The sequence below is a fragment of the Ursus americanus genome, chromosome 1 (genome assembly GCF_024610735.1).
Source record: "Ursus americanus isolate L20-20 chromosome 1, mUrsAme1.1.p, whole genome shotgun sequence".
NCBI lineage: Eukaryota > Metazoa > Chordata > Mammalia > Carnivora > Ursidae > Ursus > Ursus americanus.
Window position 1 is genome coordinate 48,741,713 of NC_142127.1, and position 8,057 is coordinate 48,749,769.

Sequence of the window (8,057 nt, forward strand, 5' to 3'; positions counted from 1 at the left end):
GAAGGCAATAGGGTCTGCTAGCAAGATGAAAGTGAATCTTTTGTAATTTACTCATGGAAGTGACAGCCTATCAACATTCTATTCACTTGAAGAAAGTAATTCAAGAGAAGAAGATTAAACAAGAATTTAAATACCAGGAGGCAGAAATGATTGGGGGGCATTTTAGAGGATGCCTATCACGACCTTTGACACAGCTTGTCAAAAATAATAATAATGACATCACATACACAGATCATAAAGACTAAGACAAATTGTTTCTCAGCATCAGCCATGATGCTTCCTCACTGGTAAGAGACTGCCAGTTGTCCCCCAGTATCCATCTTTCCTTTCTTCCTTTTACTAATAGTAATACCCAAGGGTTTTTTGTTTTTGCTTTTGTTTTGAAGATTTATTCTCTTTTGGGTGTAGGTGCTGTGGGTGGCACAGAGTACAGAGATTTGGAATGAGGCTTTGTGATTTTTTAAAGTCAAGTCTACCCCCAGCATGGGGCTTAAACGTATGACCCCAAGATCAAGAGTCACATGTTCTACCGAGTCAGCCAGGCACTCCAGTAATCCCCAGCTTATAAGGAGGCAAATGGCTGTCCATCTAGAGACTACATTTCCTAACCTCCTTTGTAGGCCAGTTTGGCCATATGACTAAGTTCCTATGAATGGGATGTGAACCTCAGTGATGTATGCCACCTCTGGGTAGCATCCTTAAAGTTGCCTGGGCTCCCCTCCCACTTTTTCTCCTTTCTGAGGCTCGAATGCAGGCATAGTAGTAGACATCCAGCTCAATCATGAGGATGAGGATGACACCCAGGAAGATGGCAAAAAAACAAAACAAACAAACAGAAAACCCCAAACAAAAGGAATCAGGGTCTCAGGACCATCACCTGAAGCAGAGCAGCCCAACTCCCTGGGGCTGCCTGCCAGCGGGACTTGTATATAACAGGAACGGAACTCTGCTTGTTGAAGTCAGTGTTATTTGGTGAGTGTTAGAGTAACTAAACCACTATTCTGATGGTGGATCACACAGTGCTTCTAGAGGCAGCGTTTAGCTGTGCTCCTGCTGACTCTGCCTGTGGCAGCTGTGAATTACATTCCTCTAAAAGATGTTACATGGTGTCACCTTTCCAGCTCCTCCTAGTCTATGTCTGCTGGAGTCCTTAAAATGAGTTCTCAACCCACAAAGGTACCCTCTTAGGATGCTGCTATGGGAAATTCCATCACTGCTTCCCAGCTTTGCCCATGCTCAGGTACCCAGAGGACTTCATTCATTCAGTTATTCCTTTATTTCACTGTTCAGAGGCTCTTCTCATGTGGCAGTCACTGTTTTAGGCACTGGGGAGGCCACAGTGAGCAGGACAGGCAAACTTTATGTTTTCAGAAGGCCAGCATGCTAGTGGGGTAGTATTTACACAATAAACAAGATGATTTCAGGGAATTATAAAACAAAACAACGATATTTATCTGTGTTTGCTGTACAAGATCCCACAGGCAAACTGAGTTTCAGCCACATTGCTGGATATCCATGGTTTCCGTTGTAGCCAGCCTCACAGATGGCCCCCAGTGACCCTTGTCTCTTACATGCTTCAGACTGAAGGAGACACATTATTTCCACCCACATGCCCTTGGTGAGAATTAGTCACACCTAGATGCATGGGGAATGGGAAATACAGAAACATACACGGACACTTGTTGAACACTAACAATGTTCTGCCAACACACTCATCATAAAAATCCAAATAAATAAAAACCATGTAAGTTAGGAAATAAAAGAGCTACTTTATCCTCATCCCATATACATAACTACTATTAACATTTTGGTTCATTCATTCAACCAACACATCTTTATTGATCTCCTGCAGTGTGCCCAGCCCTGTTCTAGATGCAGAATATGGTTCTTAACCTCATGTGGCTTCCAGTGTGTGTGTGTGTGTGTGTGTCTTGGGTTTGTAAACCACCTCTACCATACCTTCCTATGTGATTTTAGGTAAACCACTTAATTCCTGAAGACTCAATTTCCTCAGTTGCAAAATGGGCATAATAATAGTACCTAATTGATAGGGGATTAAATTCAGTAATATACATTAAATAATTTAGAGCAAGCACTCAATAGCAAAATCTGCTACTATTGCTATAGGCGTAATATAAATATTTGCTTTTATATAAATAGCACTGTTCTACTTATATGCAACTTCTAGGGTCTACTTCTTGAACCCTTAAAGTAATGTTCCTTTTTCCATTTCAAAATAGAAGATGAAGTTCATCTTTTTAACTGCTTTATGGTAGTCTGTCTTCCGTATTTATACTCGTGTATTGGGTTGAGAGATCGATGAACATGGGCTCCATGAATGGGCATTTTTTTCAGTTTTCTTATTAAGTCTTTTATTTTAATTCCAGCGTAGTTGACATACAGTGTTATATTAGCTTCAGGTGTACAATACAGTGATTCAACAATTCTGTGCATTAGGAGTAACCCATGCTCAAGTATTTCAGGGTGAAGTGTTACGATATCTGCAACTTACTTTCAAAAGTTTGTGCCAAAAATATATAGGTGGGCTCTATCTACATCTCATCTATCAGAAGAGAGAGATAAAGCAAATGTAACACTATGTTAAGAAGCACTGACTCTAAGTTAAACGCATACATGTGTTTATTGTTATAATCTTTCAATTTTTCTTTTCTTTTTCTCATCATAAGTGTACTCTTTAATCTATAATATTCCTTCGTGGGTGTCTATATCTATACACACACATATATGTATATATATACATGTATATGTATACGTACATGTAAGTGTGTGTGCGTGTGTGTGTGTGTGTGTGTGTGTACATACCTTCTTCTTCGTTAATTTATCTCTCAATGAACATTTGGGCTACGTCCATAATTTGGCTATTGTAAATAATGCTGTAATAAACATAAGGGTACATGTATCCCTTTGAATTTGTGTTTTTGTATTTTTTTGGGTAAATAGCCAGCAGTGTGATTGCTGGATCATGTGGCATTTCTATTTTTAACTTTTTGAGGAACCTCCATACTATCTTCCACAGTGGTTGCACCAGTTTGCATTCCCACCAGCAGTGCAAGAAGTTCCTTTTTCTCCACATCCTCACCAGCACTTGTTTCTAGTGTTTTTTATTTTAGCCATTCGGACAGGTATAAGGTGATATCTCATTATAGTTTTGGTTTGCATTTCTCTGATGCTGAGTGATGTTGAGCATTTTTCATGTGTCTGTTGGCCATCTGGATGTCTTCTTTGAAGAAATGTCTGTTCCTGTCTTCTGCCCATTTTTTAATTGCATTATTTCTGGTTTTTTGTGTGTGTTGAGTAAGTTCTTTATATATTTTGTATACTAACCCTTTATCATATATGTCATTTACAAATACCTTCTCCCATTCCATAGGTTGTCTCTTAGTTTTGTTGATTGCTTCCTTTGCTGTGCAGAAGCTTATTTTGATGTAGTCCCAATAGTTTATTTTTGCTTTTGTTTCCCCTGCCTCAGGAGACAGATCTAGAACAATGTTGCTATGACCGTTGTCAGAGAAATTACTGCCTGTGTTCTCTTCTAGGATTTTTATGATTTCAGGGCTGACATTTAGGTCCTTAACCCATTTTGAGTTTATTTTTGTGTATGGTATAAGAAAGTGGTCCAGTTTCATTCTTTTGCATGTAGCTGTCCAGTGTTCCCAACACCATTTGTGAAGAGACCATCTTTTTCCCATTGAATATTCTTTCCTCATGAATGGGCATTTTATGCAAATTTATTAATGTACTTATTTTCCTACAGAGTAAATTCAAAATTTAGTTAAATTCTGAAAGGATTCGTAATCCAAAAATAGATCTGTGACTTAAATGGGTCAATCCTTGACTTGATCACGTGATTTCACCTTTTAGAGCTCCAGTCTCTCCATCTATGTGTTCAATTAAATCACTCCTCTCTCTTTCCTAGAAAAGTGAAAGCTGTCTAGAAAACACAGACAAAAACAGAAACATAGAACCAAAACCAACACTACCACTAAGTTTAAACTTAATGGTTCCATTTTACTTCCAACTCCTCAGTGGAGCAGGACTAAATAACAGTGTCTACACTTGAGTTCAGTTAAACAAGTACCTTCCCACCAGGCTTTAAAAATTTGAGTGTCTTTACTATTTCTTCATCAGGTTTATTTCTTTTTCTCTGTAGACTGTGTCCTTATTTATATTTTCCTCCCTTCACATGTATTGTAAAGCACCAGTCTTGGGAAGACACATATGCTCCATTAAACACTTGAAGAGCACCCTTTAAATTTGCTTTCATCCCTACGATTTAATGTCATGATCTAGATAGTATAAAATTGTGATTTGAAAAAATGTGTGCTTGAATACCAGTGATATCTTAAACTGCCACAGATAAGACCTTTAAGGGGAAAAATACAACTGCCTGTTTTGATTTTGAGAGATTTTAGTTTTGAGATACACACGGCAGTGCAAAGACCATGCATGATTATAGGCAAATTACTTCACTTCTCTGAGATTAGTTTCCCCATCTATAAATGGGAGGGAAAGTACGGTTTTCCAAATGTAATTCCTTAGAACTCCTGGTCCTAAGGCCCAGGAAGCCAGCCTACTACGAGTCAGACTGGCAGGAAGTCAGAATGCTAATCGCAAGCAAAATTCCGGGAAAGCGGACAGGAGCCCTTAGAACCAGCAGCCTAAAGTGACCAGGACTGGATTAATAACTGATAGCTCCCCTAATTTTTGTCACTGCTTCCAAGTTAGGACCAACCAGAAAAAGCTAGATGTGCACCCTAACCAATCACACAGGGTCCCCCGCTTCTAGTGGGCCCACCTACGGCATTCCCAGGCCAGCAGCCTCTAATCAGAGCAAACTCATACAGGTATTCATTCATTCATTCATTCCATAAGTATTTTTTAAGTGTCAACAGTGGGTTGTACCCTGTGATCCCCTCAGGAGATGTGAGGTGAGCAAAATTAACACTGTTCCTGTTCTCGTGACATGTAAGCCCCACTAGGGAGGCAGACATTTAAAAGTAATCCCACAAATATGTAACTGCAAGTTCTATAATCTTCTGAGAGTCACACAGCAATGGTAACAAGTGGGTGACACAGGAGGCTGGCCCAGTCCACAGAATGAGAGACTTCCCTGAAAAAAACAGACGTGTAGGCTAATAACTCAGAGATGAATCAAAAGGCAGGTAACTAAACTAGGAGGTTGCTGAGCGTGTTAATTGAACCACTGGTAGCACAAGGATGTATTCTCATGGTCGTTATTATGCATTTATTTTACAGTTTGGTGTGATTTGTGACAAGTGATATTGCTTTTCCATATGTGTTAGCAGGTCAGATTTTCTTGTAAACAAAATATTTTTAAATCTAACAAGTTGTCAATTTAAAGAAATTTGGTAAGTTAAATACTAGGCTAGGCCTTACCCAAGAAAGACAAATATCAGGTAGGTGACGTGTGGCGACCTGAAGCTTAGAATACACTGAACTTGGTGTGTTGGGGGATGGGGTAGGGAGGGGAGTCACGGGCAGTAAAGGGAGCATCCCGGTGCCACAGCCCTGACGGGGAAGTTGGCGGGAGGGCGGTCTGGGAAACAGAAAGGTAGCCAATACAGCTTGAGCTGAAACAAGAGGGAATGGCTTGTAGTGAGCTAGGGGAGGCCAGCAGGGCCCTGGGGTTCAGGGACTCCAGTTCAGAACCGAAACCTCCAAAACTAAACATGGGCAATTGTTCTTTTTCCCCTTAAATATTGTACCTGCAGCAGGTGAGTACGAAACCACTGGTATTTGAATAGTACCCTTGTAACAGAACAAATTCAGACTACACAGATAGCAATATTGACATTTCAGAGTCTGAGAGCTAATATTCAGTGGGAAATGGTGTTGTTTAACATGTTTTAATTATCCTAATAGCAATGGGACGTCCCGGAAGAATTTGGGAGAGTGATAAAATCCAGTTTGCAAGGTCTTTAAAAAAGAATTTCTATCAATATAATTCATGCATTTGAAAAAAGTTGTACAGAAGAGCTAATAGTATGGGGGGCTGGGGGCTCAGTTGTTTAAGTATCTGACTTCGGCTCAAGTCATGATCTTGGGGTCCTGAGATCAAGTTCCACATCGGGCTCCTCCCTCTGTGCTCTTACTCTCTCATTGTTCCTCAAATAAATAAATTTAAAAATCTTAAAAATAAAAAAAGTAGAGCTTATAGTAATAATAAGTAATATTTTTTGCTCTCCAACCTCTTTCCCACCCCCCGAAGCCACCACTTTACCTTCCCATTTTTATTCTTCAGACAGTTTTCTTATCTCTATATATGACTATACATGCTTATCTCTCTATTTCTGGATTTATGGAGTTCAGACAGTGTACTGGACACATCATGTGTGCTTGCTTCGATTTCTTCAGGCTCACCTTTCTCCCAGTCTCGCAGCTCGCCCTGCCCAGGCCAGCCCAGCCCTGACAACTAAGACTGACCTTCTGGTTCCCCTGCAGGAGGCCATCAGGCCCGGTGCCCAGACCTGCCTTCCCCAGTGGGACCAAAGGGGTCCGGTGATTCAACCTGCAAGGGGGTGGGCGTGGTTAATCTCCTGGCAGCACATTTGACCAACGGAAGACAGAAAACAAAGGGAGGTTACAGTTATCCTTTCTCTTCTTTTCTCCCTCTGACGGATTGTTCCAGGCACGAATTTCCATACGTTCTGTGTTCTGTCGAAAGAGGTCCTTTGTGACTGAGTGGTCACCTGCTGAGGAACCAGCTACATTTGTTTGAGATCCTTTATGAAGCAATGGCCAGCGCAGTAATTCAACGCCTTGTATTTGTTGCCAGTCCTTTCCTGATTCTCTTCCGGTTTCCTTAAGGCTTGCAGAGCTGGGATGGCACATCCTAATAAAGCACACCCTTAAGCTTTGCCTCAGGCTATTTTCTAGGAAAATTAGGCTAAGACAGATATTGCCAATCTTATCTACTGATTTACAGCTAGGACTTAACACCATCACTCACGTCTTTCTCCTATGTTCCTATAGTCAACTCATTGTTCTTAGTTGTATTAGCTATGCTTGTAACTTTCAGCTTCGTGCTTGTAACTTTACTTCTTTTTGCAACCACCAGAGATAGGATCTCTTGTCTCTGGTATTTGGCAGAATGAAGACACTGGTATCCCTTTCCTTCTTTCACTTCCCCCCTTCCATTCCAGACTTCTGCATCATACTTTCACATGCTTCAAGTCGACAGCATTTACATCCTGTTCTCTAATCGTGATCGCGGTCATGAGCACTCCATGAGCGCACACACTCACGTCGTGTCTTTCCACAATGTCAGCTTTATTCAGTCATAAAGCAAAGTGAAATCACAACTATAAGCAGGTTCAGGATTCCAAACTCAAGGACAATTCACCATGTGATTAAACTTGGCTTCTTATACAGCACACAGAGCAGGACAGTAGACAAGCCACCCGACAAACGAGCTAACACAAGGGTACAGAAAGTTAAGGAACCAAACTTGAAGTCCGCCTGGGGGCACGCAGTTGAGATAAGGCCTCAGCCTGGTCCGGGTCAGCTCTTGGCACTGACTGCTTCCGATGTTCAAGCGGTGACGGATCTCGGTTCTGTTCGGAGATCCAGGGGGCAGAGCCTTCGGCAGCAGTTGCCTTTTTTAAGTGGTCAGACATAGAGGGGTCATGCCTGAAGAGTCTGACAGCTTGCTGCCAAAATCCTTCCCTTTTTAGGGGCACCTGGGTGGCTCAGTCGGTCAAGTGTCTGCCTTCGGCTCAGGTCATGATCTCAGGGTCCTGGGATTGAGCCCTGTGTTGGGCTCTCCACTCAGTGGCGAGTCTGCTTCTCCCTCTCCCTCTGTGATCGCCCTTGCTTTCTCTCTCAAATAAATAAATAAAATCTTTAAAAAATAAATTAGTTAAAATTTTAAAAAATCCTTCCCTCTTTAAAGGGATGTAATCAGTTTGGGGTCTCTGCAGACCTTCTCTGGTTCTACTCCTTATCAGTTCCGGGGTGTCAGCTGACGTTGTCCCGGCGAGATCTCCTAGCTGAAGTACCTTGACTGCTTGCATCCT